The sequence below is a fragment of the Haemaphysalis longicornis genome, unplaced genomic scaffold, assembly GCF_048455015.1.
Source record: "Haemaphysalis longicornis isolate Haplotype H1 unplaced genomic scaffold, Haemaphysalis longicornis Haplotype H1 scaffold_5, whole genome shotgun sequence".
NCBI lineage: Eukaryota > Metazoa > Arthropoda > Arachnida > Ixodida > Ixodidae > Haemaphysalis > Haemaphysalis longicornis.
This window is the reverse complement of record NW_027526385.1, coordinates 166,518,329-166,544,776: the sequence shown is the minus strand read 5'-3', so window position 1 is coordinate 166,544,776 and position 26,448 is coordinate 166,518,329.

Genomic DNA, 26,448 nt, shown 5'->3' with positions numbered 1-26,448 from the left:
AATTAGCCCCATCTGGCGGAGGGCCCTCCCTACGCGGCAGTCTTTTGGCACGCCGGCTCCCGTTATCTTCGTCGGCAATGGGCAAGCCGCTATCTATTAAAGCCGGTGGTGATTTTTACAGACATTCGAGCTTCTCGTGTTCTCTGCAATTATCTGATAACGGTGTTGCCGCCGTTGTCAGCCGATAGCGCAACTTATTTAAGAGGCATCGGTGGTGGCGAGGGGAGCAGCAGTTGTAGTAGAGCGGTCGGCGGTAGCGAGGAGGACCCCGAGCAGTGGCGAGTAAAGCGGCTTCAACGGAATTAAAACTGGCGGGTTTCGACATATACTCCTTCGCAGTAAAAATCAATATATCGAATAATTGGTAAATCTCGCGCTAGAAACGACAGCGGTAAGGCTGTTCGGGGAGTACTAAAACAAGGTTATTACTATGAGAACTTCATGGACAGACGATCACTCGGGGACAACTTTCTGTGGCAATGGAGCGAAAGCTATGGGAGGAGGGGAGCGAAATGTTCTGTGTTACTGCTTCAAAGTGGTTCCCCATATACTGGCTTCGGTGTCAGTTTCGGCGTGACAGATACGCATTTGATAAAGTTCATTTCTGCGAATCAGCTTCGTAGTTGAGTACGCTCAACCACAATCGACGAGTGTGCGTTCATACTCGCGTTCCTTCCCCACGATTCATTCGTCTGTAATCAAGCAAAATGTTTTCACCGGAGACCTCAGACCGAGCGTGGACTATGCCAACCATCCTTGTATCGTTCCGAAGAGAAGTAAATTTTGTAGTTTTCACGGCATGCACAGATTTGCAAATTCCTCCGGAGCTAAGAACTGGGCTGCACCACCGGCTCGTGTAGTGTATTTACAAAGCGCGGGCGCGGTACAGCGAAAGAGCAGCATGCACACACGTTCACGCACAAGCTCGCTGACGCCGGTCAACTGGCTAACCGAACGGATTGTGGAAATGGCGGAGAGTCCCGGTCATACTAGTCGCACTAAGGCACAAACTTCGCAAACCACTTGCTCTGTTTGTTTGTACAGCGAAGCTTCTTAAAAATCATTTGCGGAAAATGGAGTGGCGAACTGCCGAAAGCAGTAACCAATGACGCCGTTTTTGTTTTTTCGGTAGGGATTCATTCCGACGCCAGCGGGGGCAGCCGCGAACGAAACAACATACGATCTAAAAAGTAATTCTCTCTGTTTCGTGTGATCTGGCTAGTAATTTAGTGGCATTATTATTCCAACTCTAAAACATAAGAACTATAGTATATTTTTATTTGCTTAGGTTACCGGCAGTTAACAATTTTTGTTGAACTTCTTCCAGGTGCGCAGTGAAAAGGCATGGTTCTGCGGCGTAGCCCTGGCTGCATCGCCACAGACAGAGTTTTAAAGTAGTGACACAAAATTTCAAAGCTTAGATAACCATGTAAAATGCTTCCCTTTTATCAGGAGATATCTCCCAGCGCAGTTTAAACACTAGCCGTTCGGTATAAAATTTCTAATCCATTTTATTCTCTGCCCGCACGAGAAAGCCCACAGTGGGCCAGCGTGATATATCTGCTAATAGCCCCAAACTGCCCACGTCGGGGATCCCATGACGTAGCCGACGCGCTGGCTGCGGTCAGTGCGCGCGGCTACACGGTGTGTACACGTCTTGGTTTTGGGACAGACGTCATGCTACCTGGGCGCGCGAGAATGGTGAAATCCTCACGGTGCGACAAAAATGGTGACGTCGCGTGCCACCTCCGGCCATGGCGGCCGCTCGGCGTTCGTTTTATAGAAACTCAATCTGACACGAATAAACGACGCCGTAAATGATTGCTTACGTTGTGATCGACCTTCTAGTGTTCCATTCTATGATTCGTGGTCTGGTAGGCATCCATAGCAGCGAAAAAAAAAACGTAACAGGAAAAGTTCGTGTCAGTACTCCTGTGCTAGAGAGTACTGCTAGCGAGGAACGTATGCTAGAGAGTATGCTAGAAAGTATGCTAGAGAGGAAACTGCTCCTGGGAATCCATGTTGTCGTCCGGGTTATGGGAAGACCCGTGCTTCTGGCTTGGGCTTGGCATGACAGTTGAATTCTTCAGCGTTCTTTTTAATTTGCTTTCTTCACAATGCATTAGCACGCCTACGAGCTACGAAGTAGCCAAAATCCTCCCTGTTCTGTGGTAGCCGTGAGCAGTTGCAACGGCGGGTTCGGTGAAAGAGAAGGCTGTGCGGGATCGTACCTGAAAACTTCCGCGGCTGGCTGTATGCCAGCGGGAAGTTGCAGCGGACGAAAAACAAAGAAACCAAACGTACTTCGACGAAGACAAGGTGCGACAGACAGGGGTGCCTTTACACGTTCTGTCTTGTCTTCGTCCACGACTGTTTAACGTGACGTTTTCTGTTTTCTTCAATTATGAAGTAACTCGGTCAGCAACAAGTTGTTTTGAACTGTAGCTGACGGTGGTGCACCAGTTCGTATAAAGGCGATGTTTTCGTAGGCATGCTCAAAAGCATGAACAAAGTCTCTAAGCAATTTTTTGAAATATTGGTAAAATAATACAATAATAATAGTCTCTAATCAATTTCCCCCAACCTATTAAAATTGTTGTTAACCGCCAGCTTGGTCTGGAGAGAGCGAGAGAGCGAGAGAGAGAGAGCGAGAGAGAGAGAGAGAGAGAGAGAGAGAGAGAGAGAGAGAGAGAGAGAGAGAGAGAGAGAGAGAGAGAGAGAGAGAGAGAGAGAGAGAGAGAGAAGGAGAACCACTTTATTTAGGGCTGTCAGGGGGAGAGGTGGCGAGGGTCCAGAGGGCCTCCGCGACCTGTTGGGCCCTGGACACAAGGGTGGTCTGGGTCTCCAGGGTCGAGCTCCGCAGGACCTGCTCCCAGTGTGTGGGTGTGGGGAAATGGCGAAAAGGGCATCGCGGGCAGTCACAGAGAGATTGTAGTTGAGAGTCCCGGGCGCTGTAGAGTGGGCAGAGTGGGGAGAGGAAGAGGGAGGGGCGTGAGTGGGAGAGGGAGGCTCTGCAGGGGAAGGAGTGCGTTTGGAGGAGGCGCCAGGTTCTGGGTCCTCCTGTGTGAGGCTGGGTGCGGCGGGGGGGGGGGGATAGTAGTGGCGGCGGAGGCGGTAATGTTGTGTGATCTCCAGGTACGAGATGAGAATGTCCCGGCAGCTGGGGAGGCCGTGGTTGGTCTGCAACGAAGGTCCTGTTTGGGTAGTCATAGCTCGAGCTTTTCGGTTGGCCGCCTCATTGGCACCTATTTCCATATGGGCGGGGACCCACAACATGACCACGGGGTGGGGAGGTGGTTTTCGGGGTAGAATTTGGAGGGCATTTTTGTATATCTTGCCACCTTGGAAATTTTTGATTGCGGATTGCGAATCTTACAGGTGGTGTCTGGACAGGGGTCTTTGGCTAGGGCGAGGGTTACAGCCGCCTCCTCAGCCACTGTGTCTGAACTCGTGAGTACAGTGAGGGAGTCCTGAGCTGTGCTATCCTGGGAGAGCGCTACTATGGAGAATGCAGCTCGGGGGGGGGGGGGGGGGTAGCTAGCAGCGTCAGGAGGCGATCTCTTAGCCTTCAACCCAGCGTCCGGGATAATTGTGATTCTTGCGCCATATTCTCCCCTGCTGATCTTGGGGAAACGTTACTGGGTTGTTATTGCCTTTGCAACGCCGCCGCCATGTTGGCCTTGGAAGCGTTATAATCGTCATGGCAACAATGCAAGGGGGTGCAGCTTGTGTGGGGGAGAGGTGATGCTCTCTCCTCTCATGCGGTTGAATTCATCCCCCCCCCTCCCGCACCCCGCAACTCCCCCCCCCCCCCCTATTCAATCCCGGCAACTGCCGCCGCCGCCCCGCGGCCTTCCCTGGACAAGCCCCGCTACTACCGGCGCGCAGCCACGCTGTACGGGGTACGCTGCTTGGGCAGTAACGGCGCCAGCTCGAATGTCACTTGAACACTTTATTCGCGCTACGTGCCCGAACGAGACGTGCGGCGAGAAACACCGATGGCCAATACAACACAGACAAGGTTGTCTGTTATCAAGCACAGCGCACGCACGGCACAAGTCCTATCCTTCAGCTCGGCTTCACGTACGGCATACGAACGAGGTTTTCACATTTTGCTAACACCATTCAAAGAGACTTCGCGTTGTGATTCATCCTGGTGCTCTTGGCGTCCCTTTTGCCGCCTCCGTAATGTTCGAGGGAGCACATACGAGAAATCGCCCACTACATGAGACGCGCGCCGGCCTCGCTGCCTCGCCGTGCGGAAGCTGCAACTGCGGTGACCATTTTCGCGCATGCGCGGCCCCAGTCGCACCGGAGAAAAGCGGACAGAAAAAAAATGAGGGGAGCAGTGTTGCCCCAGCGTCACTACCTCTAGGCGCGCAATAATAGAGCTGTAACTAGAAAATGTAGCATTGACCTGGCAGCGTCTACGTAGAAGGTATGGGGTCAGGGGGGTGGGGGGGGGGGGGGGATTGCAGGCGTTGCAGGTTCACTCCCCGTGCAGCACGTCTGGCCGCATGTAATTTGGGTGGGAGTTGCGAGGTAGTGGCTTAGGTAATTCGTTTGAGTGGGCGAAATTCTCGGGGGATGGGGACAGAGAATGGGGGAGGATAGGGGTTGAAATGGAGAGTAGAGCGACTATGGAACGGCCAGTGTGGGTGCTAGCCAGTCCATGGATTGGGCCCTGCGGTGAGCTTCGATGAGTTCAGACGAGGCGTTATGTATGCCACGCAGAAGGATGTGGTCGGTAGGGTCATTCCGTGGAAGCAAAAGAGTAGCCCTGTTGACTTTGCGGTGAAGGCAGTTCGATTTGGCGTTGTCGGTTACGGGGTGGGCCTGCATTATGGGAGGCGGTACGTGAACCTGCTGATTACGAAGGCATGGAGCTTCCGAAGCCGCTCGGGCTCCGTCAGGCCATGGTGCGGAGATGTAATGCGTCTGGGGAGTCCTATGGTCTGACATGTGTGTGAGCGGAGTCATTGGAAGGTGAGCGAGTTGCCGCAGTTAGCTTGTATCGTGATGCCAAGTGTGCGTATGGAGGGGAAAGGAGGCACTCAGGTGTTGTCAATCCAGATGGCGATGGGGGGCGCAGTGGGTGGGCGTCAACGGGTGGCATGTATATCGGCATTAATCACTTGTGCAGCGTTGCAGAAAAGAAGCCATGGTTTTTATGAAAAAAATCAAAACTCGCATCAACCAAAGCAAAGCTTACAGAATATTTGACGCCTGTGCGGCCTTCTCTACAATATGCGAGTATTATATGGGATCCGTATAAGAGATACCAGATTCATAAGATCGAAAACATACAAAGGCTAGCAGCTAGGTTTATTCTGTCGAGAGTTAGACGCACTGCTTCGGTTATTGACATGGTCGCCGATATTAACCTTCCTCACCTTTCAGACCGACGGAGAATAGCCAGGTTGAAGTTTCTTTTTATGCTAAAAAATAGTTCCCTAAACTTACACACTAAGCCGTATTTAAAACCTAGGAACACTCGCACCGTCAGAGGTAGCCACGCGGGCCAGTTTGTCGCAGTCAATGCCAGGGTAGGAGGCAGTTTTGAATATTCGTTTCTACCGAGAACAATATAAGACTGGAATGCACTTCCACAGGCTGCAATTGCCGCAATCACAGTTAACAAGTTTGAGTCGTCTTTGCTTCGTCATTACTCACTTCTAAGTGATTGATAGCTGCTGCAACGTATTATTTGTGTGTTCTTGCATTTCCTTGTGCTTCTGTATTACGCACGCGTACACATGTTTTTTTGGTGTAGTTCCTGCGCATTCCATTGCAGAACACTTGCTGCGCTGCTTGTATGCGGGAATGCTGCTTGGCCTGTGACCCTGTTGTTGAACACGTGTTGCTTGTTTTCATTGTCGCTATAGCTTGCCACTGCGTGCAAATGGTATCTGTGGCCAAATTTGGTCTTGTTTGTGTGTATGAAAATGCGTATTTGTATCGGGCTGATGAGCTTTGTTTGCGTTATTTCTTTCGTTGTCTACCACCCTGTAACAGCGCCTCTGGGGCTAACAGTAATATTAAATAAAAAAATAAATAAACGATAAAAAGTCCTGATTTGTGCGATGAACATGAGAGACCGATTGTGCGGGCGACTGTACTCACAGTTTCTGCTCCTTGCTGCAGCGTCCTCTTTGATCTGAGCGTCACTGCCGCTGCTCATCAAGAGGGTGATGGCATGGGCGTATACAGACGTGTGTAGGGTGGGTATGGTAAGTAGGGCGCTGGCCACAAGTATCATAGCAAGGGGAAAGATTAAAGAGCAGGGGGGATATAACCGAACCCTGAGGGGTGGCGACTGGTGGTAGGGGGAAGAGGTCTGAGATATGGGGCCCTAGGCGAATGGTTCCTGTGAAAGGAGAGAAAGGAGGCAACATAGCAGTAAGTGCTTGATCTCAGGCTGAGGTAATTTAGAGGCCGTAGGACGTCTGCGCGAGAGACGTTATCGAATGCTTTGTGCACGTCGAGGGCTAGAATAGCCGCAATGTCACTCTTGTATGGGAATGTCACTTGAAGGTGGGTATCCAAAGTGGAGAGGCCGGGGTGGCTTCCCTCTGTTTTTGGCGTGTTTGCTTCGGTGCTTTGAATATTTTGGTGGTGTTGCGAGTGAATTTGTGCGTTGAAACGAAGTCTATACAGATGTGTTGGGTTCTTAGATGCAATAACGGCTGCGTAAACTTGTCCAATGTTTCTAAAGTTGGGTATAGGCTTGAATGACGTGAGCAATTTTTACAGCGACTTTCGCTTGGGTACACCCGTTCTGATTACGAATAAAACTATTATTATTAGTATTAATTACTTCCTAAATACACTAACAGCTACAAAACCTTATTTGACGCTTCTGACTTTGGGAATGGGTTCCATTGACAAGAGCGCTTTTTTGGTGCTCTGCGAATGGCTCCGCGTGATCTGAGCATAAATAATACTATTCATATTAGTATTCATTTCTACCTTTTTAAATTATATTCACGGGTTTCAATGACTATGGTTTCCACGCCAGCCCTAACGCTGGAATACCTCGATAGGTGTGCTTTGAAGAGAAAGGCGCTTTCGTACGAGATCGGCTACCATGTGGCCGTGAAAACGTAGTCGCACTTCACCCTTTCTTTCTGTAACCGTTAGGTCTGTGCCCTCGGTTTTGATTAGCGACACTGTGACAACAGGGAGCTTGAGAGCTGAAGCGGAAGTCTTACGCTTGTAGTGGTCAGTTTATCAAGAGCCAAAGTTATTCAACCACCCTAGAGCCCAAGCTACAAGCCATCCCCCTCTGCTTCCTATTTTACCACCTGCGTGGAATAAGTGCTGGCACCAATAGTCAAAAAATGTGGCAGTGTTAACATCAGCCTGTGTTTTTTAGTGCTTAAGAATTCTTTCTAGAGAACCTAAAAATCGAGTAATGCCTTGTGAAGACACCAAAACGCGCGACTAGTTGCCTCAAATAGGGGTGCACCAGCCCGAGTCCTCCAGCACAGACGCATTTCCAACACGCTGGAAGCAGTGAGAATGTGGAGAGTGGTGCATGTAAGTGCAAAATTAAACCGCAAAATCATCCAGAATTCGTTTAACGACTGACGCGAAGCTTTCTTCGTACGAAAACCAATGGGAAATGGTCCAAGTCAATGACGTTGTGATTACTGGGCCAAACTGCGTGGTGGTCACATTGAAATCTCAACTTGTCAAAGTTAAAATACAAAAGACAACCAAGAAAACCCACACGAGAAAGTTTTGCGATAAACCATCATCGTCGTTAGACGAAGGAGTACATGATTTTTCAAGCGTAGGTGGCAGCTTGTAAACCGAACGCAGTCAGTTGTGAAACTGAGTACAGGTTTCGGGCACCCTCCTGTCTTGCGTCCTTCAGCCATGCAGGAATTGGTTTTTGAGAAACCATTAACCAACTAGCCAGCAACCATTAAAATTCATGTAAAGCAATGGTTTTCCGCGAAAAGCAAGAACGTTTTACTATCATGCGGTATGTATTCTGTAAACAATTACCGAGCACTGTAGTAAACGTATTTCTGTAAAATTAAACACGTTTGTACCGTAGTTAATGAAGTTACGGAAGCGCCGTCCATCGCAATTTCTGTTTTGAGGTAAATCTTAAAAGGCACCCCTCAAATTTGCCTTTCACTTGTGCCCGACGCCGTTTCGTCATCAACTGCCAAAGGCCAGCGCTGCAGCATACCTGGATCGGTCGAATACACCGCCTTTGTGGGAGCATTAAATATTTCTCGATACGCCAAAGTGCATGCACTCATGAAAAAATTGCATGAAGGAACGGACTTTGTTATTCCCCTCGCTACAACAAACGCCTCTTTTACAAATTGCGCAATCGGCTGACAACAGCGGTACGCCCCGTTTACATGACTGCGGAGAATGTTCAGAGGCCCGAAAGACCGCAAAAATTACCAAAAGCCACCGCCCTTGCCGACTCAAAATCCACATCACCAAGTAGCTGCGAATCCCTCATGGTGGAAGACAAACTTGCGCGGTTGAAACGCCGCCTTGAGTCTATAATTCATCTTTAGCTTGAAACGCTTTCCGGACGACATTTTCGCCGGTATATTAACGGGATAGCGTTTTTAGGCGCATTTTTCGATTTCCCCGTGCCTGCCAGTCGTCCGCTATCAGTCGTGCCCATACAGCGTCCACGGAAATACGTGATCACTGCCACCCAGAAACTACGACTGAGGCAGCAAGATCGAAGGGCTGGCCTGAATCTGGAATATGACACAACGGCAACTGAACTGTGGAATGGAGGACGATAATGCTACGGCGAATATAGAAGAAAGGACACGCCTTTCCAGCAGATGGCGCGCTTGCGCAGTAAAGTTCGTTCTACGTTCTGTCGGTGGTAGCAGGCTCGGCAGATAGTCGCCAGTGGTGCCCCAAGCTGGCGCCATCACAATAAAAGCACCTCTTAAGCAGTAGATAAAAATTTAAATTCTCGGTAATAGTAACCATGCCCAAGCCACAACGGGGCTACAAGGCGCTCAGTAGCTGAGGGCTTCACATTACTTTCTACAACCTAGGGATGTTCAATGGGGGCTGAAACCTTGGCACACTGGTATTTTTAGTTTCTGCTTCCATCCGCAAAGCTGCTGCCGCGGCCGAGAATCGAAACCGACTTCTTCGGCTCAGTAGCGCAATGCCTTACCGACTGGCCCACCGCGCCGTGTTTTCCACCGTAACTGATTTTGTCCCCCGCATTAAGACACCAAACTAAAACGGGACGACAAAGATTAACGCTAGTCACTCAGAAATCAAGGAAATCATACAAAATGATCACAAACCAACTGAAATTAAACGCAATATATAGCGTCTAAAACATAAATTATCCAACTATTTTTGATATTCCCGCGGTTCTGCTTTCGGCGCAAGCTGTGCTTGACAAACAACGCAAGACACCAATAGTCAAAGTTAAAAGTCACCACTAAAAGAGTACGCATATCCTCCCAGAAATTAATCACGTAAGAATCCTCGGCGTGCCCCAGAGTCAAGCGGCGGAGCCGGCTTCACAATCCCAAAAAAAGAAAGACAAAATCTGTACCACGTGCCCACTATACGAAACGCCTTACCAGGAGAATAGCAAGAGCGATATGTTAAACAATAAGACTCATGAATCCCTTGATTACAGAGCGGGTTTTACTAAGCGTACCGTACCATTGTAAATTACCCACAGCGGAGAACATCAAGTGAACACCATCACCAGGGCAGCATATAAGGCAGCCCTCCACCCGCAGTTTTTAGCGTGAGACACACGGACAGCCGGTGGCCCAGCAGCGTAACAGAATAGACAGAAAGAGATGGGTCTAAAAGATGGGGAAGGCCTTGAGCTCTACGGAGGGACGAAGTAAAAGAATTCAGAGGGAGAGAATAAATTTGGGCAGCACCGCACAGGAGCAGGTGAAGGCCTTCGTCCTGCCGTAGAGCTGAATGGTCTGTTGATGAAGTTGACAATTAATAGGTCCCCAAATTGTGTCTTTAGAAGATATTTGGAGAAACTAGACAAACCTCTTGCCTTGCACAATGGACGTGCATTGGAAAGCGAAATGGGGCAGGGTCATCGTATGGAAGGCAGTAGCCACGCCCTCCCTCATCCAAGGGGAATTACCAAGTGCACGCTATCACAGTCGTGTCATCGATCCAGCAGCTCCACTAAAAAAAGACTCTCAACCAAAAACATGCATTAAAACCTACGCAAGGAAAGGGTCAAATTGATTCAAGGAACGTGAAATATGAGAAGCCGACTGTGTGATGTATGATTGTAGATGGCACAAATTGTAAGTGGATATTCTGGCAATTTGTGTGACGGCATAGCTCTCTCACCTACAGGAACAAAGAAGCGGACGTTGGAGCCATCCTATTCGCAATACCAATAGCTGAAGTAGGAAGCCGAATGTAACATCATTATAGACTCTCAAAGGGCCTTACACGGCTCTCTGCAGGCAGAATAGCTAAAACATTTGTGAATATATTCCAGTCCGTAATCAATAGGGCGTCACTAGGACACCCGGGAACAAGGGTTCGAAGAGATCGAGGCACGTGCCAAAAGGTCCGCGAACTCACAGACCATGCTACTTTCGACCACGGCAACAGCCCTCCCCTCCCCGAAAAACATTTACATCCCGTAATCCTTCGCCTAGAAACGCGATCTTCTACCATGCTAAAGGTGGCCTCCGTGCCGAAGAATTGCGAACTCTGTGGTAGGTAAACCAACACAAGTACCTACAAATAAATGTGCGCAAGGATGTTGGGTGGGAACGTCATAAAATAACTTAAAACGCCGCTAAATTCGGAGAAATATTTACCTCTTCTCCGTAACCTAGGCATGTACAGCGGTATGTTCACGGGCGAACAACTCAAATATCACGCATTCTACTTCTATTCAAACATTGGAGGCAGTTTTGGCCAGCTCTTGGCCTCAGGATGTGCGCAAGCTGATTGAAAGGTCAACTAAAGAACCTTCTGCATCCACGGCCTATACTTCAAGTCCCACGTTTGAGCTCTCTCAAATCTGTTTACCATCTTTTCGAATACCCTTCCAGTATTTCTTCCGCAACAAAGATCTCAACTTTGTATCCCTTTCTCTCTTCGCAATTCGCAAAAAAGCAAAAATGTTCAGTCAGGCACAGAAATTTGAAAATAGATACTTTGAAACGCTTACACTGCTACCTTCTCCCTCTCCCACACAGTGATCAAAACCCCGCAGCCGCATCCTATCACGCTCCCATTTTAGCATGGAGGGTTTCAGTCTCTTCTGGCACACGGCGATTAAACACTCTTCCTTCTAGCCCTTCTCTCTTCGCTGACCTTCAGATCTGGTGAAGCCTACATAATAGATGCAGAAATCTAGTTCTAAAGCGCTTACTGGGAGAAGTGACGCTCTCGCGTCATACATCTTAAGACCCCAACGCAGATGTTATCTCCAACTTCTTTTCCGCGTAAGTATGCGCCCAACATGGGTTACCGGTTTTGCATGTGCGGGAGTGGGCGTGTACGCGCCGCCTGGTTTCACTGCTGCTACCGATGACATGGCTGATGTGCTGGTGTCATGTGTCAAGGGCACCCCAACAGGGGGGGGGAGGCATCAAAACCCCCCGAGAAGAAAAAGCAGTGGCTTAGCTGGGCTATGCCAGGATATAAGTACCCTGAGCTAAGGTTCAGCTGGATATTCTTAGCTTTCCCGGTTGTCGAGGATTAGCTTGGTTATCATGCTTACTGCTGCTTCAATGACGCACACACAGTATACGCATATGTGATACATGTACATTTATCAAGCGGCTCCGGCGGAGCGTCACCAATCGACCCAGAGCTAAGCTGGTTCCACAGGCGCACGCCGGCGTTGCTGCAACGCACGAGCCATGGGTTGCACTCCCGGCCACCCCTCGCATAACCAGCAAGTGGGCTCGGCCGCAACGTGCGGAACAGTGGTCGGCGAAGTCGCTGGGCGCGTAGGGTGTGTGAGAGACGCCGGGCAGCGAGGAACGTTCTGTGCGCCGTGTGAAGTCACGGCTCCTAGCGCATGCGCAGCACGGCTCTCCAGAAGCCACGCGAAACTTCTCAACCTCGGCCAGTGTAGCTCACGCTACAAAACAAAAGAACAAAGAACTGGAAGATTGAAGTGCGCGCCAGGAACGTACCAATTAACGAACGCCGCGCCGAAACGCCGAGGCATCATGGGCACATAAGTTAGCACACTGGTCAGCAGGTCAGAGAACGCCGCGCAGGAGGCAAGTGGCGTGATGACGATATATGGGCACGAGAAGGCAAGGAGCCCATCAGAGGGTGAAGCGATCAAGCCCAGAGGAGTTAAAAGCCGAGCGCACAAGGAGAAGGAAAAGGCAAGAAACCGGGAGGCGCCAGGAGCACGTGAACGTCAAGGAACGAGCCAGGGGTACGCGGCTACACCGTCAATATGCCTACCAAGCCTGGGCGGGAGCGGGCCCGCATCGGCTGCGGCATCCTCGGCGCACCACGAACATGTGTCTTCGTGGCCCCAGAGGCGGCGGTCGGCCACCTTCGGCCAACGTCCACGCTCCGTCGACCTTCACTTCCACGGCCCCAAAGGGCTACGTTCGTGCCGAGGCTAACCTGAGACCTCCAGCGGCAGCGGCTACCAGGGCTAGCTACCGAGGAAACACGCCGTCCAAGGAACGACCTCGCGCTTCGAGCGCCGGCATCAAGGACCTCCAGCGGCAGCGCATACCAGGCGGTAGCCACAGAGGAAACGTCAGGACGTGCGGAGCCGACGCCGTCCAAGCAAGGGACGACCGAGCACATCGAACGCCGTCATCGAAGCGAGGCGAGGACGGCCACCACCGAGTCGCGGCCATGCAACGGGTGCGACACGTCCGCGCCGACGACCGATGTAGGCCAGTCCATTAGGAACACTGGTCGTAGGACACAACTAGGAAGTAGCTGTGGTAGACACTTGGTTGAGGACAGTTTTATTCTTTACTGATGAGGATATTATGACAAATTGGGTAGAATTTTATTGTGGATACTTTTTGGGTTTTGGTGTGAATTGTATTTTGATATTTTCGTTAGGGGTTTAGATTGTTTATTGGTTGAGTGCAATCAAGTGTGTGGTTTGCTTTAGGGGTTTTGCAATTGTGCATTAGATGTGTGTTTGGTCAAACCCGTCAATGGTTTTCTTGCGCACATCGCTCTGTGCTGGTCAAGACAACCTCACCATCCGTCGCGTGACAGCTGTGGTCGATTTAAACATGGAAGACTCAAGGCGCAATGTGCTGCCCTGTCAGCTGTCGTCCGTAATGCAACTGTTCGGGTCTGGGTTGGTGTGTTACACTGCCTTTAAGATACCTACGACGGGGGAGGGAAACATACTCCGCATATACTGCCTTCTCCCTGCACTACTAGCCCTCGCGTGTATAAACTGGCAACTGGTTATGTGCGCGTGCTTTTAGAAGGGAAGAAGGCGTCCGATAATATCGCTCGGAAAGCGCTTCAAGCTGAACAAGAAGTAGTGGCTCACGTAGGCGTTCCAAGCGTGCAAGTTTCTGCTCGTGCCCGACGATATAGCCGCTAGTTGACGAGCTGGAAATTGCGGCGGCATCGACGTTTCGTTGCTTCAGCGCCCATTTGCGCTTCCGTGCGCGGCAACACTTCTCGCATTCCCGCTCTTCTTTTTCCAAGTGAGCGACGGGCGTCCTTCCCATATCGAATTAAAAACTTGGAAGCTTCATTCTAGCGGACAAACATGTGGCTTGTCAGGTTTTTTTCGAACGCCTTCTTTACTTCAAAAGCACGCCCAGATAACCAGCTGCCAGTTTACACATGCGAGAGCCAGTAGTGAGAGGGAGGGGGAGGGTATGCGGAGCGTGTTTCACGCCTTCACTGGGCATTCTCGATCAACCAGTCGTGGATCGTCCGTGGGCGGTCGACGGACTTCCCTTGGCCTTAAGGGCCCGTAGGAATACATGGGAAAATCGATCCCCCGGTTGCGTGCCGGGCAGTCTGCGGACGACCTGCGACTGATAATCGAAGAGGCCCACTGATCACTTGTTCGTTGTGCTGGCGGGAGGTTTGAACGTGGATGTAAAACGGCCAAATTCAACACGTCCGGTGTCCTCAGCCCTCGAGCGTTTTTGGTTAAGTGTTCTACACATGGTCATGTGCTTACGACGCGGGAGGCAGACGGACAGCTATTTGTTTGCCCGGATGGAATAAAGGTCGGGTCCTTCCATGGTTCATTGAGCTAATTCAATAGAACGTATGCTCAACGGCAACTTAAAAACAAACGTGCTTTGTTTCAGGCACTCCATGGACGGAGTCCAGCTCATCAGGTGATCTTTCTTCACAGAGTGGAAGGGCACTAATTTTTTTTGTTAGTACGGTTGCGCATATATTTGTCGTTTAGAAAATACAATTTCAATTGGATTTAACGCATGTCTCTGTCCTTCACGTCCTCTGCTTAAATATTTGGCGCCTGGAGGTATCATCCTCTAAATGTACGTTTATTCTCTACGAAAGGCACTGAACACAATCCTTAAATACTGAGTTTACTATTAATATTCACGAGAAATATTTTCTCGTGAAAAATCTACTATTAATTGATTATGATTCAACAGCGTGAACTAAACGGGAGGTGAGAGTAGTACACAACCCCACCCCTCGTGTTGTGTACCTCTGTCTCGGCCCGTTTAGTTTGCGCTGTTTGCTGCTGAGCACGAGGTCGCGGGTGCGATTCCCGGCCGCGGCGGCCGCTGCGGCCGCTTTTCTGATGGAGGCGAAAAGCAAAAACGCCCGTGTGTTCGAGATTTCGGCGCACGTTAAAGATCCCCAGGTGGTCGAAATTAATCCGGGGTCCTCCACTACGGCACGCCTCACCGCCTGCGTTGCGTCGGAGCGTTAAACCCTACAATCAATCAATCAATAAGTATGCGCTGTTGAATCATAGTGAATGTATACCAACTAGCCCCGTTTTCAGCCTTGTTTTACTCTTAATTGGATTCGTAACTATTTTATCGAGCCCAAGAAGATCAAAAAGAGCGCAAAAATAGGACTTGATTTTTTATAACACCGCTTGATATCTCAGCTACTCTGAGCGAAAATGTCATCGTAAGTGCGTGCCTGAACACACAACGGCGCTGAGCATTAGGCCCCATCTTCGTGCCTGACCCGCCGCAGTGGCTCAGTGGATAAGGCGTTGTGCACCCGATTGATTGATTGTAGGGTTTAACGCGCCGACGCAACGCAGGCGATGAGGCGCGCCGTAGTGGAGGGCTCCGGATTAATTTTGACCACCTGGGGATCTTTAACGTGCGCCGAAATCTCGAACACACGGGCGTTTTTGCTTTTCGCCTCCATCAGAAAAGCGGCCGCAGCGGCCGGGAATCGAACCCGCCACCTCGTGCTCAGCAGCGCAACGCCTTAGTCACTGAGCCACCGCGGCGGGTCATTGTGCACCCGAGCACGAGGTGGCGGGTTCGATTCCCGGCCGCTGCGGCCGCTTTTCTGATGGAGGCGAAAAGCAAAAACGCCCGTGTGTTCGAGTTTTCGGCGCACGTTAAAGATCCCCAGGTGGTCAAAATTAATCCGGAATCCTCCACTACGGCGCGCTTCATCGCCAGCGTTGCGTCAGCGCGCTAAACCCTACAATACAAATCAATCAATCTTCGTGCCTGCCCACACTCTGTATAAGCCGTGTGTCTCGTTCCTTCAAAGCAAATATCGACAAAATACGATATTCACCTGTCGCCCATGCCGCATAAAATCCTCTTATCTCTCCCGCATCCTGCGTCCCTCACTACTACCCTCCTTTAGTCCTTCTGCAGTGATAACCACAATTGCGGTGTGCGCAATTCAATTTTCCCGCGATGGCTTTTGTAGCGGGAAATCTGTCGGCACTTTTTCGTGCTTTCAGACTAATAGAACGTGGAGCTCGCCGTTAAAGGAGTACTGACACGAAATTTTCATGTTACGTTTTTTTTCGCTGCTATGCGTGCCTACCAGCCGACTAATCATAGAATGGCAGATTGGACGGTCGAGTGAAGCGTAAACATTCCTTTACGGCGTCGTTTATTTGTGCCAGTTTCGGTTTCGACAAAAAAACGCCGAGCGGCCGCCATGACAGGATGTATCACATGGCGTCACCATTCTTGCCGTATCGCTGCCTCTCTGGAAGCGCGCGCGAGCGAGCGCACCCGCACGCCCAGACCGGCCGAGGTCTTTGCCGTCCCCACAGGCCCGGGCAGCATGACGTCAGTCCCAAAACCATGACGTGTACAACGCCCGAGCAGCGCGCGCCAACCACAGCCAGCGCGTCGGCTTCGTCACGAGAGCCCCGACGTCGGCAGTTTGGGGCAAGTAGCAGATGATGTCACGTCGGCCCGCTCTGGGCTTTCTCGTGCGGGCGAAGATTAAAATGAATTTTAAATATGTTTCGCTGAACGGTTGCTGATGAAACTTGCTGGGAGATGTCTCCTGATAAAAGGGAAGCGTTTTACGTAGTTATCTCAGCTTTGAAATTTCGTGTCAGTACTCCTTTAAGACGTTTGATCACTTTATTGCGTTTCTAATTTTTTTAACAAATACTAATCCCACGTTTATTTTAATTAAAAAATCACTGCTGATATCAGTGGTACACTGACATTTGCTTCTCAGATACGTCTAACAATTTTTTTTCTAGGCATTAACAGTATGTAGTACGCCCGTAACTATACCTAATATTTTGGGAAGGTTTTGCCTTTATATACTTTTTATTCGTGCCTTCTTTCCACATTTGGCCGACTGTTTGAATAAAGTTACAAACTGACTGAAATTTTCTCGTTTAAATAGCCCCAACATAAGATCATCATTATACTTGCAACCGGTCCCCCAAAGCAACTGGAATAGTACTTAAGTACTATTTCAAAGCGTTACTGTCTCTACGTGTACCTGGAATAGTCCACCGTGAACGTGAACCAGGTCATCACTTAGTGAGAGCGACAGGAGAATCAGATAGCAGTAATTTTATACTAAAATGAACAGCACGTGTACTCCTTAGCAAACCATTGTAGAATCGCATGGTCGTAAATCTGTAAATATTTTCCAAAGTCGCAGTCGTGTGTCACACTATGAGAACACGGTCAAGTTACACCAGTGTCCAATGCGGGAACGTAATATATACCCCATATGACGCCATCTGCGGCTAGAAAGCGCGTCGCGCCATAGTCGTAGGCCATCAGAACAAAACATAGTCGTGAGTCACCACCCAGTCAAAACCAGGACACACGACATAAATGTACTACCCTTTTTTGGCTCATGTATACATCACGTCAGAATTGACTATTACACGTGGTGTCGTAATTACAATGATATGTTTGCGCGACAGAAAATACCCTTTAGTCATATTCATAGCTCTATACTTATGGCATGTCGTATGTACCACGCAAGGCAGCTTTTATTCCTTTGGAATGGATTGCGTAATGTGTTACACAGTCGAACAGATTTTGTGGGAATCAGCCCAGGCCTGCTAACGCATTAACACGCAACAACCGCGCTGCAGCTACAAAACGAGCGCTAAAGTTATTGGGCTACTTGCAACGACAACTGGCGCGGTCCAATCCTCATCGAGCAATGGCAATGGATAGAGGCATCACGATTTTGCTCATTATAACCGTTAGTGGTCATACGTAAAGCACGCTCAGTAACACGCAAACAGCACAAGCGCGGCGACTCGATGGCAGCGTTGCTGAGGGAGAGGACGTAGGTGCGATCCCGTCCGTGGCGGCTTTTCGTCCCATGTAAAAGAATGGCAAAAGCGCTCGACTGTCAAATTTTCCTGGACGTTAAGTATCCCCAGAGTATTTAAATTTATTTTGAGCCCATTATTTCCTCGCGCCTCATGTGCCTTGTGAACCTTCGGTGCGTTGAATCAGAAAGGGATAGATTTAAAATTGCTGAACTGTGTGCTTCTTGAGCAAGCGAAGAAACATACCCCGCCAAACAGGGATGACACGTTGCATATTGCGAAGCGCTATCAAGGTCCCCTTCACGAAGGGGGGGGGGGGGGTGCAATTAAAGCGGGCTCGAAGTACGCCTTTCAAAGGGGTCTTGAGCGTTCAGGATGTCTTCGACTGATAATTACAAAACAAATGACAATCAGATATCTGCTGACCTGTGTTCTCGTCAAACATCATACAATGCCACTCTCAGCGCTTGCTCTGCGTCCCTCTCAGAACTCACCGGAAGGTCTAGGTCTTTTTCTCACTAATCTGGAACCATTGCTGCAACTGCCTGACTTTCCTTCGATGCTCCCAGCTTTCACGCTCGGGAGACAAAGCCACAACAGTGCTCAGAAATGACCCATACTTTGAAGCGGCGTTAGGGTTAGGCTCGTGGCAGGCCCCGTAGCCGCAAGTGAATGCGGCTGCGGATAGCGCCCTCAAGGTAGCCTCTGGAGCTCGCAAAGGCACGCCGAACAGGCTATCTCCGCAAAGACGAGGCCAAATGAGCCGGCTCACCATCGTCCCCTTCACCAGGAGAGAATTCCAGATCCAGTTGCTCCATGTCGTTCGCAGACTGACTCCGATGCTAGCAGCAGCTCGTCGTCGTTGTCCGCTTCTGATGCCGCGATAGTTCAGGCACGTGCGTCACCAGCCACACAACCAACCTAATATCGCATCCACCGTAGTGTGTTTGGCATGTTAACTTTTTTTCAGCAGAAAATTTTCCTATTTGAGGAGAGTGCACTTCTCAGATTGATCCGCACGGGATACGTCCGGTGTACCGTCTATTCCTAACTCGTGGTGAAAATGGTGATGTTCGCAGTGTGGCTATGACGCAAACACCAGGCGTTTTTTGTTGTCAACTTCGCGAAACCGCGTCTCCGTGAAGTACGGCAATCAGCAGCAACATGTAGCACTCGATATGACTTGGTAAGCGAAACGCGCTAGCATATTTTATTGTTTTCTGTAGACCATGTTTTCTTATTCACCTAACGTGATTATCAAATCGACGGGGAACCAATACTTGCCATTTGCCATTCCTTCAAAACTCAAAGTGGTGATGATGTTGGTGCCGTAAATGATTTCAATTTCCCCGTTTCTTTGTCTTTCTCGTTGTTTGACAAGTTTTTCCGGCGTTTTCTTCATTCTGCCTCTCGATTCAACAATGGTAATGACCAAATATTTTCCCCTCATATTTATTTTCTGTTTTTTCTATCTCGAAACTACGAAATAATCAACTAGATAAAGATGGGAACCCAATCTGTTTTCGTACGCACGCCTTTTAATCACTCCGCAGCACATTCACCGCGTTGACACCTTACTGAAGTGGACTTATAAGTTGGTTAAATTCTTGATCTATTCCTGCAGTTGCATAGGACGGCCGATTTTGTAGAGGGGCCGTCTAGTCGCTCGTTCTCCAAATTACCCAAGTTTTCATGATCAACTGTAGAAATTACTTAGATATTCTGCTTTAACGGTATACAGTTAGAGATTCCCTTCAAAGGCACTGGTTTCAGTCAGCAACATTTTCACTTTTTAGTGAAGCTACTTACGTTTAGCCCCTCTATGCATATCCGGTATGCGTGATGGAAAATCGTAGCCGGCTAGATGCACTCCTACTAGAGCCATCCACTGGAGCCGTCTACCATAGAGCCATCCAAAAAAAAAGTTCCTGCGTTTTTTTTCAGCCGCCCCTTTCCATAGGGGCGATTTCCCATGAGCCGGGTGAACTTTCCAAGCGTCGTGAACCCACATAAGGGCCGAGCTCCACGCCCTAACAGTGCGTTGGCTTCGAACCGACTCTAATCTCTTCAGCACCTCCTAAGCACGCTTCCATATTCGCGCTAAGGTTCCTAGAGGTATGTAGAGTCATGGGCGTTTACCCTGTGAGCATCGATTCGACCTTCAGTGGTTGTCATTTTTACAGCGAAGCTGTTAGCCTTTTCCGCCATCGGAAAGCGTCGTGACGTAAGGAAGAAACCATGGCAAACAAATACGGTTCTTTCCTATCAGGCAGTATTCGTTTTTAGTATTCAGTGTTCGTTTAAAAAGCACAAAACAGGTATGAAAACCGCGTGAGAGATGATGAGGCGCTTGGGAACGATTGGAGCTTCCCCGCGTGTGTTCCTGGTAAAAGCTACATTTCCCGCTTCTTTCCAAAAAGGCTTCACGGCATTCAAAGGCGAAAATAGGTGTCAGGCTAAGAAAAACACGGAAATTTTCGCCCAAGACGACGAGCGCTTGCTTTAGCCTAGGAAGAACTAGGTAAGCAAAACACAGCGTTTGCGAAGAAGCGGAGCGCGAGTGAAACGCCCGCTCAGACGTTAAGGAACATTTCACATCCTATACCTCATCAGCATCGGTATCAGTTTGCAACAGCTTTGCTCGACATCCTCTTTTGCAGGGCATGATGGCGGTCATTTTGTTTCGTTTGAATACCCTTTTACTGTTTTTTGCTGCCACGTGTTCTCATGGGAGAATGTAGGCATGTTTACCCATATTAACGATATTCTGGTGCTTTGTAGATCGGTGTGGGCTGTATAGTAATCAGTGTAGGTTCGGTTATGCCTACAAACGCCATTTTTAATGAAAATCTTCTTATTCCTCATTAAGGCGTCGTTGGTCGTGCCAGACGCCCGGCTTGCGAGCGAAATATACCCAATGGGTTTCGCAAAACGATGGTGATGACGATAACGGAAGGCAAATCAAGCGCCCGAAGAAAAAACGCTTCCCGCGGTCGGAATTGAACGTGCGTTCCTCGCCTTATAAACAAAGCCGACGTATATGCGATTGCCCCATTGCGACACCCTTGAAGAAGTGGGGATTTCGAACTTTGACTCGGGTTGCCTTGGAGAAAGGTTCGTGTTTTTTCTGTTAAAAAGGGGGCTTTAATTTTGGGAATTTCATTGTTCCTTAATACGACACCAAAGAGAGACGGAGGTAAGGTGCGTGTAAACGGCCAAATTTGCCACATACGCGTCCCCAGTTCCTTCGCGTTGCAGTGTTTGAGCAATGAGATTTCCGCATACCTTAATCGCGGTATGCGGAAAGGGAAGCTTTGCTGTATGTGGAAAGGCAATAAGGCAAGCGTTGCAGGGGGCGGCAGAAAGTTAGATGGGCAGATGGCATCAAGAAGTTTGCGGGGATAAATTGCTCACAGTTGGCACAGGACCGGGGTAATTGGAGAATAATGAAAGAGGCCTTTGCCCTGCAGTGGGCGTAGATAGGCTGGTGAGGATGATCATGATGATGATGATGATGATGATGAAATCGCGGTTGCAAATGAAGGCGGGGCGAGAACGTATCGTTCCGCGAGTCCTTTGACAGCCCGAAGAAATCCGTGGCGCGAGCCTAAACTTAGCGGTAGCTTGAAGTGGCCTTCTTTTCCCGTATGAAACAAGCGTAATGGTTTGAGTATAGACGGTTGTGGATTGTTATTTGCTTAAGACGCACATTGTGAACAATTAGTGCGGGTAATTCTTTTGTTAAGGCGACTGTTTGAAGACCTTGAGGTCACCCAACTGGGAACACTTGGGAAAACAAAAGTTATTTTCTGTGAAAAAGGCTTTCAGCGTTCATTGAAGCAGACGGCCCAATTTAAACTTTATGGATAATAACGGGTTCCTTTGTTGCTTCACAGAGTGCCGAAACTAGGCAGTTGGCTTTATGTACAGTTGCGAAACTCCGCTCCTTAATCCGGGTTCCACTAGCCCCACTGCTTCAGGGAAACTGAGAGGCAAGTCGACGCGCACCGCACCTAGAAGACAAAAACTGAACATCAGTAAATAATTATTACTCAATTTCTTTTAAATTACCCTTTGATTTGTAAATTAGAATGCAAATTACGTAAAATTTGGGTGTGTTTTTGCGTCTTTTTTTGTGACTTACGGCAGCAGCTGCAAGCACTAGAGTACTACTTCAACGTCCTGCCGACAGACGTGGCTAGTCAACTTGTCCTGTGCTCGCCCCGGCACAGGGGGGGGGGGGGGGAAGGGAGGCAACCAAACACCGCCTTTCGATACATGGGGCCTATGGGCAGTTTTGACACTGGTACATATCCAGCAACTTTGGTTTTCATAGAGTGCCTGATAACGCATGAGCAAAGTAACAAAGACTTAACGAAACATCTACACAGGCGCCAGTCCATTTGATCCAATCGAAAAATTGCAGAACCGAACCGCAGCAAACTTTAAAAGCGTGCGCTGTGGGAGTCCCCAAAAATAACATGATAAGCTAATAAAGATTGCACCTAAATGGGTAATTTATTTCAATTATTAAAAATCTGGCTTACAAAAAACGTTTTCGGGTATTTTAGTACGAGAAATATTTTACTATTTAGTTTGTGTGTTTGTTGTAGTAGATTTCAGTGCCACCAGGCCATCCTCCGTCGCTTGAATTCAAACCAGGGAGGAAAGAAAAGGTTCTTTCTTTCCTGCATGATTCGCCAACATTTTCCCCTCCAATGTGAAATGTTTGCCCGAGTGAACGATATGTGGCCTTTAGGAAATTACTTTTAAGAGTTCTCAACACATGTGGTTATTGCCACACATGCTTCGGTTCGGGACAAAAAAGTTGGTGTAGGTATCATTTCACCTGCGCTTGACTCGGCATTTCCTATTCGTCTTCCAAATTTAACGTCAATATAGTTGGCAGAATTTTTGGTAATCGCGCTCGCTCTTCGAAAGCTCAGCCAAGAGCAATTTCAGGTGACCACTGTGGCGGATTCTTTTTCGGTCTTCTCCGCTTTACCTTCTATAACCGTTACTCCACTTCACCGATCCCTGTCGATACTTATACCAACACATGTCAGAGAAATTTGTCTGGTCTAGGTCCAATGGCACAGAGCTGTTCAACATAACGAAACATCTGATTACCTGGCAAAAGTACACTGAATGGTCCTCTGGTTGATACTGGGCCCCCGACAGCCTACGCTGTTGCAATTAGGTTTCGAAGGTATAGTTCGCTGGACAGCTTCCCACCAGACATTATCGCTATCTGCCCTAATATTGTGTACCTCCGGTACTTTTGGAAGTGTGACTTTTCACAGTCTCGACTGTGCGAGGTCACACTGACTTGCTTTCGCTGCCGAACACCTAATTTTAATTTTTATCTACCGAGCGCACGCACAGCGCCATCGGCCATGTGCGGCTTCTCTCAAGACGGGGAACAATTGACCACTTCCTGTTGTGTTGCCGGCGGTTTTCCCCCCTCCGAAATCAATACGTGGAGCTTCCCCTACGGTGCCTGGGTCTCGCCTAGTCGCTGCCTAATTTTTATTGTCATTTGGGGCAGTCGGGCTTGATTGGTCCAACGGGGACGTTTGTCGCGCTCTTCACTCTTTTATTGCCGAATGAGGTCGCTTGCCTTGTGAACCAATCGCATCAACCAATTTTAATCGTTTATTGAAATCTCTGTTGTTACAACAGTATTGCAATTTTTGGTTCCAAAATTGTTAGCCTCGCTGTACCCTATTTTCCCTTAGTTTGATACTAATGCGAAAGCTCCTGAACAGTGACACCACAAGCAGACTTGGCCAATCCCCCGGAGTGGGTACGCTCCATTCTTGTTATGGCTCCAACCATCCAATCAACCAACCAACCAAACAACCAAACAACAGCTGTGGCAAAAACCGTTGGTCGCGTTGGTCTTATTTCTCAGAGTCTATCTTGCGCTTGTAGGTTTGTTCGCGCGAACAAATGCTTTTAAGAGAGGGAATAGGAAAGTGGTGTAATAGTGCATCTTCATAATAGCTTGCTCAAGCCTTTGTATGAGTGAGAGCTGCCACGGTTCCCAAAGTGGCCGGAAACGACCCGGCACGAACAAGGGAGGTGAGTAGTAGCTGCTTGCACTCGTTGTTAATGAGCTACCACTGCACAGTACCATAATTTGGAGAATTCTGTGCGTAGCCCACGCCGGTGCCCAGCGTTACAATTTGTAAAAAAATGCACTCTTCGGCTTGCAAACGATGACATTAGCTTTCTCGTAGCGGAAGACTGTTGAAACAATACAAGCACTACAACGAATGGACAGGCTATCAGCCGAGTTTTCGCTCAGCCTTTATAGACTAAGAGTGATGCACCAAACTATAAGACATAAATTTCGCTGATGTCGAAGCGCAGCGGTGGAGAGAGAGAACAGGTCTTTATTTCATTTGTTCGGCGCGCAGGTGCGGATCAGGCCACTCAGGGCTTCACCGCACCCTATCTGTGTAACCTGTCCGGTTACGTGGACCTCGGGTGTGAGCCTGTGGCCCGGTCCCGGCTACTAGGCGGGACCGCTCCCGTTGGAGGGCCCCCCGTTCGCTCTTGCCGGGCCAGGGCGTTCCCGAGCCGCTGGACGGCGAGCAACTGCACCGACGGGTCCGGCGAGCTGATGTGATTGACTACCTCCGGAGGCAGTGAGTCCGGCTCAGCACTGTTCGGCGTCACATCACAACCCCACATGATGTGGGCAAGCGTTGCGGGTCCATTCGCGCACACACTGCACCGTTCACTTATGCAGAAGTCTGGGCACACATGCCGAGCGAGGGCCGGCGTCAACACCGTACGAGTTTGTAATTGGCGTAGGAGGACACCCTCGCGTCTGCTTAGCCTCGGGTGAGGCGGGGGCAGCGTCTGGCGTTCTTCTCTGTACCACAGCAAGATGTCGCCGTAGGCCGTCAGTGGTTCCGTTTGGAGGTCAACACCTTTCGCAGTCGGGGTGCAGGGGGCGCCGCACGGTGCGCGAGCTCGCGTGCGACGGCGTCTGCCCTCTCGTTACGGTTGGCCGTGCCTCCGGCGATGGGTCCGACGTGGGCCGGGAACCATCTGATGGTGGTCGCTGTGGACTTCTGTACGGGGAGCAGGCGGGCCGCCGTTTCCCCAAAGTTGTTTTTGGCAAAGTTGGCGACGGCCGACCGGGAGTCGCTCAGTATAGTGGTATTGTGGTCGCTTCGCAGCGCCAGTGTGATGGCGGCTTCTTCTGCCTGCTCCGCATTGGGTGCGCGGAGACTGCAGGCGTTCGCTGTGCTTCCATCTGTGGCGCGGATCACGACGGCCACGAAGGTGCGAGGTTTGTCCGGAATCTGGGCGACGTCCACGTACACCGCTATGTTATCTGTGTCGTATGTTTCCGCGAGCGTGCGGGCTCTGGCTTGCCTTCGCTCCTTGTTGCGGTCCGGGTGGACGTTGCGCGGGAGCGGTGAGACCACCAGCTGTCTGGCGATGGCAATGGGAATTTTCCTTCTGTGTTCTTCAGTGTCTTCCTCGAGCGGTGGGCGGAGGCCGACTCGCTGTAGGATCTGGTGGCCCGTTCTCGTGGTTCCGAGGCGGACGAGCTGTGCGGTGCGCTGGGCTTCGCATACCTCTTCCAGGGTATTGTGTACGCCGAGGGATGCCAGGGCCCGATTGCTCGTGCATGATAGGAGTCCCGGAGCGGTCTTGACTGATTTGCGTATGGCTGCATTAATTTTGTCCCGCTCGTGCTGCAGCCATCGGTGAAATGCGCCGACGTACGAGACGTGGCTCATCACGAACGACTGCAGCAGTCGCAAGAGATTGGGCTCCCGCATGCCTTCGCGGCGGGTGGAGACCCGCTTGATTAGACGGGTCGCAATGCCCATCTTCGTTATCAACTTGTCCAGGGCCGTGCGGTTGGTGTTGCCCCAGTCTATGTGGAGGCCGAGCACTCGGAGGTTGCTGACGTGTGGTATTGTCATGCCGTCCTCGGTGCGGAGGGTGATGTTGCGAGCTTCTCTCTCGGCTACTTTCTTTCGGTGTCCAGGAGGCGGTAGTATGAGCAGTTCCGATTTCTGCGGGGAGCAGCGGAGACCCATGTTCTTCAGGCAGTCCTCGACTTCGTAGATCGCTTCCTGCAGTGCTTCTTCAATGTGCCCGTTGGTGCCGCCGGTCACCCAGAGGGTAATGTCGTCGGCGTATATCGTGTGATGGACGTTCGGCAGTCGGGCAAGGCGTTCGGCTACCGGGATCATGACGATGTTGAAGAGGAAGGGGGAAATGACGGACCCCTGTGGCGTGCCGACGCTTCCCAGCTCCCTCTCGTCCAGTTGCAGATGGCCGACATGGATGCGTGCCGTTCGGTGAGACAGGAATGCCCGGATGTAGTTGTAAGTCCGCTCTCCCAGCCCTAGACGGTTGACCTGTGCCAGGATAGCGGAGTGAAGCACGTTATCAAATGCGCTTTTGAGGTCGAGGCCGAGCACTGCCCTGCAGTCGGTTCTGCTGGGGGACTCGAGCAAGTCGTGTTGTAGGAGGAGCATGGCATCCTGCGTACTTAGTTTCGCTCGGAAGCCAAGCATCGTGTCCGGGTAGATGTTGTGATCTTCAAGGTAGCTCTGCCAGCGGTTGTTAAGGACATGCTGGAGCACCTTACCCGCGCACGATGTCAGAGAGATTGGGCGCAGGTTTTCGATGCCAGGCGGCTTGTTGGGCTTCGGTATTAATATTGTTCGGGCAGTCCTCCATTGTTTGGGTAGCGA